We start from the raw sequence: 13,882 nt of genomic DNA on the forward strand, positions 1-13,882 counted from the left end.
AATACTTCAGGGGCTCAGAACCTCCTCACTACCCGTCTAGTTACGGCCCTGGTCTATGTGTTCCGAGAGTGAAGCACTAGTGGAGCTATCTAACTACCTTACGGTGAGGAGGGTTTGTGTATACTCGAGCTTGTTTCATGACATGGTGAGAGGTGGCAGGTTGTTGAAATAATATGCTGTGTGGGAGGTCAAGATTTTGATTGAGAACGCTGAGTATGAGTCAGTGACATTAGGCGTTCAAGATTTTTTGCGATATTCACTCTAGCATAGGACCTTGGTTGGTGGTTGACGTGTGCATTTGATCACATTGTAGTCTTCCATCATAATTTTTTTGCCACTTGGCGTAGGCGCTCTTGAGTTGTACCAAAGTAATTAAGCATCCAGGTACAAGTATCTTCTGTCAGTGTTTCAATGAAGAGCTGAATATGAGTAATAGCTTCCATCGATACTTCTGGCATTGGTGTATACACATTTCTTTTGAAGTTCTCTTGCAAAAAAGGCATTAAAGGTATGTTTTTGTGACTTTTTAGTGTTGGCCAGAACTGCTGGTGTGTCCGAACGGCTCTTCGATTGGTTGTGGTGTTGTCTTGTTCAGGGCCACAGAGCTTGCTTCAGTCGTTTTTTATATTTGCCTTCACAGGAATGCTTTTTGCATGCTTCTTCAGTACTTTGTATTATTCCTAAAGCATTGACTTCCAGATGTTGATTGTGGTGCTTTAATCTAGTGTTCAACTTCACGCTAGCTTCATTTGCACGCAAAGCAAGAACTCAGGAGTATGGTAACTTTTGCTATGGGTTTTCCCTTCTTCAGTCTACTGTATTTTTGCCTGTGTTGTCTAAGCGCTGACAGCCTCGTGCGACAGCTTTTTTTTGTGCACTTATTGTGTGCGAATGACTTATTTGCCTCCTCAGCTAAAGACTTTTTGTATTATAAGAAAAAGCTCTGTCTGTTTTGGTTTTGTCATTTGCTGATGGTGTATCTTCAGTATCTTTTCTCATTGTACACTATACTTATATGGAAGGGCAGCATGACTACCTTCAGCTGTAAGCAGGCTTTTAGCTGCTGTAATACTGATTGATGCTCCTTTCTCGGGCGTTCTATTTTGGATGGTTGGCTTGTCGTTGCTGCTTTTAAACTTTAAAACTGCAGGTGCGCCTTTTTCTCTTATATATATTTATATACGCGTAATTCGAAGGTCGTAGGTTCGATTCCTGCTCACAGCTGGTAATTTTTTCATCCACTTTTCTTTCTTCTTTCTTCTTATTTACATTCCATTGGTTCTAATAACTTCCCCTGTACATTCCTTGGCATTACTGTCTGTTATATCTCATATATATATATATATATATATATATATATATATATATATATATATATATATATATATATATATATATATATATATATATATATATATATATAGATGAAATAGATGATCAGAGAACTCGATCCATGTGTGGGATGCGAGTAAGCGGCAACATGTTCCACATTTTTTCGTTTTTCTTGGTCGCCTCCGCTGGCGGCGCGTCTTACCTATACCCAGTAACAATGCCAGAATTACCCGCTCGTTTCCGGCGGCTCTCCGTCGCTCCTTTCTAGTTCCTCTCCTTCTTCTGCTTCTTGTTGTCTGTTGCTACCTCGTTCACCCGCTTGTCTTTTTTTTTTGGAGGGTCTTTTCAACTGTGAGGGTGACCATCTGCTACAGGAACTTGTATCATTTCACTTACATCCTCCGAAGAAGGCTGGTCCACCAGCCGAAACTTTTAGGATTAAATAAATATTTTATTGTTTTGTTTCATATACTGCACTATTCTCGAAGTTTATAACTATATATATATATATATATATATATATATATATATATATATATATATATATATATATATATATATTGCTAACTTGAGAAACAAGGCCTCTTTACGTTAGGTGCACATCAGGTGAGAAGAGTACTTCTATTACTTGCCAAGATTGTGGCCCCTTATGCTGGGAATCATAATGCACTGTTGATGTGTCAAATTCACAAAGCATAATTTCAAGGCACTCGATCAATATTCAAGGAAGAAAATTATGTTCTTTTGCGTGAGTTTCAGCAACTCATAGTAATTTGTATGTAAATGAATACTTCATCAATCTTGGCTGTCATGTTTTATGGAAGCACATGTGCTTCGTTAATAACAAAAAAACACGCACGCTCATGCCACTGCAGTGGCGTGAGCGTGCGTGTTTTTTTTTTGTTATTAACGATTTTCCCTATGCATTCACGTTTCTTCTTTTTTTGTGTGTCGTACTGCTCGTATCGCGCAGCCTACCGTTTTGGGCACACGTAAAAAAAGTACACAAAAAAGAAGCGTTCCACGCCGAAATTCGCGTTCGCAACGAGCTGGGCACCGACAGGGTGCCCTACGACACCCACACACTCCGCAACACCTTACCAACCGTTTGCTGCGATGTTGTTGGGAATTCGTGTGGTCGTTGCATGAATATAGCGCGTGCGTGCGTGCGCACGCACGTCTGTGTGTTAGATCACGGCAACTGCATATGTTGTATGATTCAGTCACCATAACGCAACTGACGACCCCCGCTCTTCCCACACGTCAAGCAGCGGCAAGTGCCGTTAACACGTACTGTGCTGTGAACGCAAAACAGATTCGAATAGGTCGCGTAGATAGCTAGCCCGACACATGATACGATAAGATTTGCGTCAGATATTCGACGTCTACATGCACGCGTAAGACAGCGGTATCCGCAGCAGCTTCGTCATACGTACGGATAGCACCGCATCGGACGTCACGTCTGACAGAGAAACTTGATCGGTAATTTTTTCTCACTTAAAAAGTCTACCTTGCACAACTTCACCCAACGATTATGCATTTCAACGAGCTGTGCATGGTTTAATGATTGATTGATTGATATGTGGGGTTTAACGTCCCAAAACCACCATATGATTATGAGATATGCCGTAGTGGAGGGCTCCGGAAATTTCGACCACCTGGGGTTCTTTAACGTGCACCCAAATCTGAGCACACGGGCCTACAACATTTCCGCCGCCATCGGAAATGCAGCCGCCGCAGCCGGGATTCGAACCCGCGACCTGCGGATCAGCAGCCGAGTACCTTAGCCACTAGACCGCCGCGGCGGGGCATGGTTTAATGACGAAAAGATAGTTCTAATATCGTGCCAGGCACATATATTACTCTCTCTCTAACTTGAAAAATCGGCGCGTGAATTGGGGCCAGAACAGCGCCAAAAAGCAGCAGACGCAGAAATTGGCTCGTATTCTAATATTATGACATCGTGATGTTGACTTTTCAGCTGACGCCGGCAATAACGGTCAAACGGCGGGCCAATAATGCCGGTCTTATTGGATGGCTCCGCCCATATTGGCTGCTACTTGTACAGCCTGGCCCGATGTGTCCGTTCTAATAGGCCGGCACAGCCTATATGGGCGGAAAGTTCTGAAAGCTGGCCCAATATAACCAATCTAATAGACTGGCACAGCCATCATTGGCGGAATGTTGTTAATGCTGGTCCAACATAGCCGTTCTATTCGGCTGGCACAACCAATATTGGGGGTACGTTGTCAACGCTGGTCCAACGTCGCCGTTATATTTGGCTGGCACAGCCAATCTTGGCGGTACGTTGTGAAAACTGGGCCGTTCGTGGGCCAGGCAATGCCGATCTATCCCCAATATTGGGCCAACCTTCTGTGCTGCCATCGGCAAGTGTTATGACAGCAAACGGGACGACAAGGTTTCGGCGACGAGCGCATTCTTGTGACAGCATAGATAGGGCAGTTCAATCGGAAACGGAGTTGCACAAAAGAGATACCGCGGCGACCGAGTGAGTGAAACAACTTTATTCGGTCCACAATAGACGCGAGTAAACTCAGCGTCACCTGGCTAGGCCCACTCGGGGACTATCAGGTTAAACATGACGGCCCTCGCGCGGGCCCTCTGGACGGCCAGGATTTGAGAGGTCTGGTCCTGGGCCTTAATGAGTCGCTTCATTTCCTCTTGGGTGAAAGGGGGACCGGCAGAGGCGGAACGGATTGCACACGTACACGGCACTGGAGCCATCGGCAAGTGTTATGACGGCAAACGGGACGACAAGGTTTCGGCGACGAGCGCATTCTTGTGACAGCATAGATAGGGCAGTTGAATCGGAAACGGAGTTGCACAAAAGAGATACCGCGGCGACCGAAAAAGCAGAAATGACGACGTCAGCGGCAAGGATCACCTTTTTGGGTGAGCGAGGGAGATCTATGAATGTCGTGCTGAATGGAAACAAAACGAGTTGAGCACGAGCGCAGTCAACAACCGCATGATTAGCGGAAAGAAAGTTCAACCCCAGGATGATTTCATGAGACGCATGCCAAAGGACGACAAATTCAACGATGTAAAGCACTCCTTGAATCACAACACGAGCAGTGCATGTGGCAGAAGGTTGGACGTGTTGCGAACTCGCTGTGCGTAAAGAAATTTCAACCAGTGGAGTCGTCACTTTGTTCAGTTTGCGGCATAACACTTCACTGATTATACAAAGAGCGGCACCTGTGTCGACAAGAGCAGTTGTGGCGAAACCGTCCACAAACACGGCAATCTCGTTAGGGGGCGATAAATGAGGCCTTGGAAATTTCGTCGGTGGCGCAGCTCTTGCCTCAGGAACTGCGACTGTTAGTTTTCCTCCTGGGCGTGGTTGGAACGGCGCAGCATGGGGGAAGGAGACCGAAGGCGGGGTGAAGGAGATCGACGTCGGCTGAAGTCTGGTCGACGTGAGCGGGGGTCATGTGAATCAGGTGTCACATGCGATTCTGATGGCCGAGGTATGTTTCCGGAATGCTGCACATCATTAAAATAGAATCCACGGCGACGACAGTAGCGCGCGACATGTCCTAGAATACCACAGTTGTAGCAGACGGGCCGGTTATCCGGAGTACGCCAAGGGTTTACAGGTGCTCGAGGTGGTGGAATGGGCCGATTTACCGGATAAACTGAAACTGGTGACCTGTAGTAGTTGGTGGCTGGACTGTATGAAGGGAGCGGCGGTTGGGCAGGAGGTCGGTGGACGGCTTCTGCATAAGTCAGCGGTGCAGCCACTGATATTGGGGATGCGGGCGAAGGGAGAGCCTCGGCAACTTGCGTCTGAATAGCATGGCGAAGTGAGTGGTCCAGTGTTGTGGGGGTCTCGTTGATGGTGGCGACAAGAGAGAGCTGTCGAACAACTTCCTCCCGGGTGTACTGTTGAATTCGAGGCATTAACACGCTGTAGTCGGGGCCACTGCTTTTGCACTCCAAGGCCGAAATATCAGCTGTTTGCGTATTAGCGCGACGTGTAGAAACTTGCTTGCGCAGCTCATCGAAACTTTGACATAACTGAATCACGGCCGTGACGGTATGTGGGTCTTTGGCCACAAGCATATGAAAAGCGTCGTCATCAATGCCTTTCATTATATTGTCATCGTCTTTCTTGGGCAAGCACGTCTCTTGAACATCCTCGCGTTCCTGAAGTTTTTCATGGAGAAGAGTACGAGGATGTCGAGGACTGGCTCGAACAGTTCGAACGGGTCGCTCTATCTAACCACTGGAACGAACAGCACAAACTTGGCCGTGCATATTTCGCCCTAGAAGATAGCGCTCGCACGTGGTACGAGAACCACGAGGCTATATACTTTCCAATCTTGGGAAGATTTCCGCCGAAAGCTCCTGGCCACATTTTTGAACACGGACCGACGGGATCGCGCCCAGCAAATGATTGAGGCTCGCGCACAAAAACCCAACGAAACAGCCGCCATGTACGCAGAGGGTATGATCCGTCTGTTTCGACGAGCTGACCCTGACATGCCTGAGGCGAAGAAGGTGCGTCACCTAATGCAGGGTGTCAAAGAACCAGTGTATGCGGGCCTCGTACGAAATCCACCTACAACAGTAGATGAATTTATAAGAGAGGCGACTGTCATCGAGCGCGCACTGCGACAACGATACCGACACTTTGACCGCCTGCCGAACCACACGGCAGTAAGTGCTGCAGCTCAGAACACTGCCGTGTGTGAAAGTTCCCTGCGACAAATGATTGGGGAAATACTGCGTGAGGAACTTCGGGCCCTCTGCGTCCCTCCTACCCAACCGCCCGTCGCATCTGTTGCCGAAATCGTCCGCCAGGAGTTGAGGCAAGCCGTTACACCACCGGCGCCAAGTCCTGAGCCACATCCAGCGAGCTACGCTGATGTGGTCCGTCGTCTTCCACCGTCATTTGTGGCGACATCCTTCCAGCCACGACCCGCGGCCGTACCTTGGTGGCAACGGGATTCCATGAGACGACTACCAGTTCGCCGAACTGACTTGTGGCGCATGGCCACAAGTCAGTTCTCGTCCCGCTTCTTCCTCTCGTCCCGCTTCTTTCCGCTCTGAAGACCGTCGTGCCCACGATGCCGATCAACTGTCGACTGGCCAAGCAACTACACCGCGTCGCTGGCGATCTTCATCTCCTGTGCGTCACCGTGACTTCCCTCAGAGCTACGCGGACGTCACCAGAGGCCGTTCGCCTAGCCCGCGCCGGGAAAACTAACTGCTGCGACCTCCGGGGGCAAGGTTGCCAATCGTCGAGACACCGAAAAGTTCCCCCTATCATCGCAGGAAGTTATGACGACAACCACGACGAATACGACGACGAATACTAATGCCGGTGAAGTTGTACGTGCTGATCTTGGCGTTTTCATTGACGGACATTACATTACAGCACTGGTCGACACTGGCGCCGACTTCTCAATCATGCGACAAGAACTCGCCGACCGCCTTAGAAAGGTAAAGACACCGTGGACAGGGCCACACATAAGGAGTGCTGGTGGTCAGCTGATGATTCCCACGGGTAAAGGCACCGCTCGACTTCGCATTGGGGATTCTAGCTTCGTGGCCACTTTCGTTCTGTTGCCAGACTGCTGTAAAGAGCTAATTTTGGGCATGGATTTTCTTCGAGATCATGGCGCTATTGTCAACATCCCTCAACGTATGGTGACGTTTTGCACACATCCGTACGTCGACGACAGCAGCGACGAACTACGCGGCAGTTTGCGAATAGCCGACGATGTGACGCTCCCACCGAGATCCTGCTGCCTTGTGTCTGTGTCCAGTGGGTGGCCTACCTATAAGGATGTGATAGTGGAGCACATAGTCGCTCTTTTGCTCACTCAAGGCATTTCCATCGCGAGAGGCATCCTAACGCTTACTGGTGGACAGGCAGAAGTGCTCCTTACAAACTTCAGCAACGAGCGCCGTCAAATCCAGAAGGGTACCGCAATTGCCTACTTCGACGATATAGACCAAGCCGGGGATTGCTGTGCTTTGCAAGCAGATGACGCGACAGTCCCTGCCTCGACAACTTTGTCGGTGGACATCTGCTCCACGCTACCGTCCTCTGATAGGAAGCGTCTGCTTGGACTTATACACCAATTCGAAGACTGCTTTTCGCGTACATCAAAGGTCCAGCGGACACCATTGACCAAGCACCGCATCATCACCGAAGGCAACACGCGACCGATTCGGCAGTACCCCTACCGTGTGGCTCCGAAAGAACGCGAGGAGATTCAGAAGCAAGTACAGAAGATGCTCGTGGATGACGTCATACAACCTTCGAAAAGTCCTTGGGCGTCCCCCGTGGTTTTGGTCAAGAAAAAAGACGGCAGCTTGCGTTTCTGTATTGATTATCGCAAGTTGAACCAAGTCACGAAGAAAGACGTCCATCCATTGCCTCGCATAGACGATTCACTAGATCGGTTGCGTCATGCGCGCTATTTCTCTTCAATGGACCTCCGAAGCGGCTACTGGCAGATAGAAGTCGACGAGAGAGATCGTGAAAAAACGGCCTTTGTGACGCCTGATGGCCTTTATGAATTTAAGGTGCTTCCTTTTGGGTTGTGCTCAGCGCCAGCCACTTTTCAGCGTCTCATGGACACCGTACTATCGGGCCTGAAGTGGCAAACATGCTTGGTCTATCTGGACGATGTTGTATTCTCAGCATCATTCGAGGAACATCTCAGCCGTCTATCCACCGTACTCCAAGCCATACGCTCGGCCGGCCTGACTTTAAAACCAGAAAAATGTCATTTTGGTTTCAACGAACTCAGCTTCCTAGGCCACGTCGTCAGTCACGAGGGTGTTCGACCTGACCCGGCCAAAATAGACGCCGTAGAGCAATTTCCTGCACCCCGTGACAAAAAGGCTGTGAGACGCTTCTTAGGGTTGTGCGCCTATTACCGGCGATTTATCGAGGACTTTTCGTCTATTGCGGCGCCATTGACACGACTCACACGTGAGGACGCCCCTTCTTTTGGGGTGAACAGGAGCAAATGGCATTCAATGAACTGCGACAACGCTTGCAAACACCTCCAGTCCTTGCGCACTTCGACCAGGACGCCCCTACAGTACTTCACACTGACGCCAGCAATGTAGGTCTAGGTGCCGTTTTGGTGCAGTGGCAAGACGGCTGTGAAAGAGTAATAGCCTACGCCAGCAGAACTCTCTCTCGCACGGAGAACTACTCGACCACCGAGAAGGAGTGTCTCGCCGTGGTGTGGGCAGTCATCAAATTTCATCCGTATTTGTACGGCCGCTCCTTCAAGGTTGTTAGCGATGCTGGCTCTTTGTGCTGGCTCACCAACCTTAAAGATCCATCTGGTCGTTTGGCGCGCTGGAGCCTAAGATTTCAAGAGTTTGACAAGACCATCGTCTACAAATCTGGGAAGAAGCACACCGACGCCGACTGTCTCTCACGGTCGCCAGTAGAAACTGTCGCTCCTGATGACGAAAACATCGACGCGGCATTCTTGGGAGTTGTCAACACAGCCACTATTGCACGAGAGCAGCACAGTGACCCTGAGCTGTTACCACTCATTGAATATTTAGAAGGACGACGTAAACACGTGCCGCGGTTATTTGCTAGAGGACTGCCATCTTTTTGCTTGCGAAACGATGTTCTCTATAAGAAAAACTTCTCACCAACTGGTAACCCGCACTTGCTCGTCGTGCCTGCCTCTCTTCGAAAAGAAATTATGGAAGCGTGCCATGATGAAGCAACTTCTGGTCATCTAGGCTACACCCGAACATTGTGCCGACTACGATGCAAGTACTACTGGCCAAAGTTACCTGCTGCGGTTAACCATCACGTGCGAACGTGCACCGACTGCCAAAGAGGCAAAGCGCCTACCAGCAAGCCAGCCGGTCTTTTACATCTAGTCGAAGCACCAGAAAAGCCGTTCACCCAGATTGGAATGGATTTCCTGGGTCCCTTTCCAACTTCCACAACAGGGAACAGATGGATTATTGTGGTCACTGATTACCTGTCCCGTTATGCAGAGACTAAAGCTATGCAGCGTGGCACAGCAGCAGAAGCCGCTCAGTTTTTCATCGAAAACATCGTCCTTCGGCATGGCGCTCCGACAACAGTGATCACAGACAGAGGACCTGCCTTCACCACAGAGCTTTTGGAGTCGGTTCTCAGACTCAGCGGTACAGCTCACCGGAGAACAACTGCATACCATCCGCAGACAAACGGACTGACGGAGCGCCTCAATAGGACCCTCACAGACATGATCAGTATGTACGTTGACACAGAACATAAAAACTGGGATCAGATATTGCCGTACGTGACCTTTGCTTATAATACCGCTCGACAAGAAACAACTGGAATGACACCGTTCAGTCTGATCTATGGTCGCGAAGTCACGACAACATTGGACGCCATGTTGCCGCATGAGTGTGACGACATCCATGTAGACGCCGAAGAATTCACTCAGCGTGCCGAAGAAGCCAGACAGCTCGCGCGCGTGCGCATCTGTCATCAGCAGCATCAAGATGCACAACGCTACGACAACCGACACAAGTTTGTTAGCTACTCACCAGGCGACAAAGTGTGGGTCTGGATTCCGATACGTCGACGTGGACTGTCTGAGAAACTGCTAAGACGGTACTTTGGTCCATACAGCGTCACGCGACGCTTGAACGACGTGAACTACGAAGTTGTTCCCGGCACTAATTGTAGTTCTAAGCGCCAAAAGCGTTTGCCCGAAGTCGTGCACGTCGTGCGTATGAAACCATATTTATCGAGTTAATTAGCTCCCGGTTACCGTTTTCGTACGACCACTTCATACGCCTGGTAGAGCACCTAAGTTGTGCATCGGGACGATGCTTCTTTCGGAGGGAGGCAAATGTCACGTGCTTGCCCAAGAAAGACGATGACAGTTGTGCATGTGCCACGAAGGACTACGAAGTGGACGAAGAAGAAGAACTCGCTTGCGCGTTCTAATTAAAAAGATCGACCTGCTTCTGGTGTCTCAGTCTCTACGGCAAGACCTCTGTTTTGACGTCGTGACAATATTCTTTATTCTGTCAGCCTCCGTCATCCTGGCATCAACTCGCCTACAGAGGCTGATCACATCCTCAATGTAGCTCGTGAAGCTCTCACCATTTCGCTGAAATCGTCCCCGCAGTCCCAGTTCAGCGCGAAGCTTACGCATGGCTGGACGACCGAAAAACGAGGTGACGGCCTCTTTGAAAACCGACCAGGTGGGGATGTCGGCTTGGTGGTTGGTGAACCATAGGTTGGTCAAATCCGTCAAGTAGAAGATGACGTGAGTCAGCTTCGCAGGGTCATCCCACTTGTTAATCGCGCTGGCATGCTTGTACTCTGCCAGCCAGTCCTCGACATCTTGATCTTCATTGCCATTGTATACTGGTGGGTCACGCAGACGAAGTACACCAGAACACATGACAGGTGGCAGCGTGGAAGAACCTTGTGGGGGATCGACGCGCTCGGTCATCGCGAACTGAGATGGTAGCTTACGGCTGCGGAGCTCCAGGACGTTACCCAGCACGTTTCCACCAAATGCAACGTGCAAGGTTGCGTAAAAACACAGGTTATTATTCCAGAAACGTTAGCCGCAACAAGCTGGTACAGGCAGGAACCCGGCAAGCACGAGCCACACACGGACGTCAACGTCTTCTTTCTCGCTGGCACAGAGCAGGCGCCACTATGCTTCAGTACTATATATATATATATATATATATATATATATATATATATATATATATATCCTGATGAAGGCCAGACTCTAAGCCGAAACGTCGAAATAAACCACGTTGTGACCGCTCACGGAGGATCTACTAAAATATATAATATATATATATATATATATATATATATATATATATATATATATATATATATATATATATATATATATATATATATATATATATATATATATATATATATATATATATATATTGTATGGTCGCCCATTCGATGTCGTCACCGACCATCATGCACTATGCTGGCTTTCTTCATTGAAGGATCCCTCAGGCCGTCTCGCCCGTTGGGCTCTTCGCTTACAAGACTACGACATCCGCGTGCTGTACCGCAACGGACGCCAGCATGCTGACGCCGACGCCCTCTCGCGCTCCCCTCTGCCTGAAGGTGATGTGCTCTGCCCAGTATCCTCAGCTGCTGTTTCTGCCATTGATGTTGACATCATCGCTACCGAACAGCGAAAGGATAATTGGATCGGCCCGCTCATCGACATGCTCTCTGACCCATCCGCAACGCCATCCACGCGTGCATTGCGTCGTCAAGCTCGCCATTTCGCCATTCGTGACGGCCTCCTACACCGACGCAATTACGACGCCGACGGCCGGCAGTGGTTACTCGTGATACCCCGCAGTCTGCGGTCAGAAATATGTGAATCCTTCCATTCAGATCCGCAATGCGCGCACTCTGGGGTATTCAAGACCTACCATCGCATTCGACAACGCTACTTTTGGCGCGGCATGTACCGCTATGTGCAGCAGTTCGTTCGCTCTTGCCTCACTTGCCAACGCCGTAAACCGTCAGTCCACATGTCGCACGCCGGTCTGCAACCGTTACCTTGCCCTGACCGTCCCTTTGGGCGCGTAGGTATATATATATATATATATATATATATATATATATATATATATATATATATATATATATATATATATATATATATATATATATATATATATATATATTTGAATAAAAAGAAGACACACGTCGAAAAACGGAAAGGTTTCTTTGCGTTTCGGCCGTGGGACCGGCCTTCGTCAGAATAACAGATGTAACAGTGGTGCAACAGCATATAAGCGCATACGTTTCGCTTGCAATAATCACGTGAGTGCAAACATCATAAAACAAGTACAACAATCAGACATGAAATCTATATGGGGGCCCCCGTATCACATCGTACTTATAAGCAATACAATAACGAGTCACGACACGTGCACAAGGATTACAGCTGGTACAAGCAATAACATCTACAGCGGTCACTGGTGCAAGACGCTGAGTTTCCCCGTACTCTCATTTAAACCGCCTGCGATTGTATTGAACTTAAACATGAAAAATGATCCGCGCACTTCCCTGTCATGATGCGTTCGGAAGCCAGACTCCAGAATCGTAGCTCTAATGTTGTCAAATGAGTGGCCCATTGCGTTAGCATGCTTTGATATTGGAAGGTGAGGAAGTGAAGAGATATGAGCCTTGTGATTGTTAAACCGATATCGGAAGGGTGTTTCGGTTTCGCCTAAGTACTGCATTCCAGAGATCAAGCATTCCAGGAGGGAAACTACATTACGCGTGTCGCAGTTATAGTCTTCATTTATTTTCACGCTGAAGTTAGATGCGGTGCTGTTTGCGATAAGTGAAGTGGTCATATGCTGGCAGACTTTGCAAAGAGGTTTAAGGACGGCAGCCAGTAGGTTTACTGCGTACGCTTTTTGACGACATGAGTAGGTCACGCAGATATATATATATATATATATATATATATATATATATATATATATATATATATATATATATATATATATATATATATATATATATATATATATATATATATATATATATATATATATATATATATATATATATATATATATATATATATATATATGGTTCATCTGCTTCGTCATCCTCAAAGTGTATGCCACCGGAAGATGCATTTCCTGCTCTCAAGGCCACTTTGTGTGAACATCTCAACCCAACGCAAACGGATGCCTTGCTAGCGTTATTAATGAAGCACAAAACTTGCTTTGACGTTTGTTCCGAAGGTCTGGGTCAAACAACAGTGACCGCCCATCGTATCGACACCGACGGATCCCGTGTGATTCGCCGCCGCCCTTACCGTGTGTCGGCTTCTGAGCGCAAGCTTATAGAAGAACAAGTCAACGACATGCTCGCGCGCAACGTCATCAGGCCTTCGACAAGCGCATGGTCTTCTCCTGTCGTACTAGTGAAAAAAAAAGGATGGCTCGGTACGGTTTTGCATTGATTACAGATCACTCAACAAAATCACTCGTAAGGACGTCTACCCAATGCCTCGCATTGACGACGCTCTTGATACTTTACAAGGTGCCGAGTACTTTCCAAGTCTTGACTTGCGCTCCGGTTATTGGCATATTCCAATGCACGAGTCTGATAAAGAGAAGACTGCGTTTGCTACGCCAGATGGGCTCTTTGAATTCAATGTAATGCCTTTCGGCCTGTGCAATGCCCCAGCCACATTCGAACGGATGATAGACACGGTACTGCGGGGATTAAAATGGAAGACCTGCCTTTGCTACCTGGACGACATTGTCATTTTTTCGTCGAGCTTCTCACAGCACCTGGAACGGCTAGACGAAGTCCTCACGTGTTTAGCTAAGGCCGGTCTCCAGCTCAACACTAAGAAGTGTCGGTTTGCCAGTCACAGCATCAAGGTATTAGGTCACGTCGTCAGTAAACATGGCGTTGAGCCCGATCCCGACAAGGTTGCCGCGGTGCTGCACTTTCCTACACCAACCACACAATAAGACCTCCACAGCTTCCTTGGCT

This window comes from Rhipicephalus microplus, unplaced genomic scaffold (genome assembly GCF_043290135.1).
Source record: "Rhipicephalus microplus isolate Deutch F79 unplaced genomic scaffold, USDA_Rmic scaffold_14, whole genome shotgun sequence".
NCBI lineage: Eukaryota > Metazoa > Arthropoda > Arachnida > Ixodida > Ixodidae > Rhipicephalus > Rhipicephalus microplus.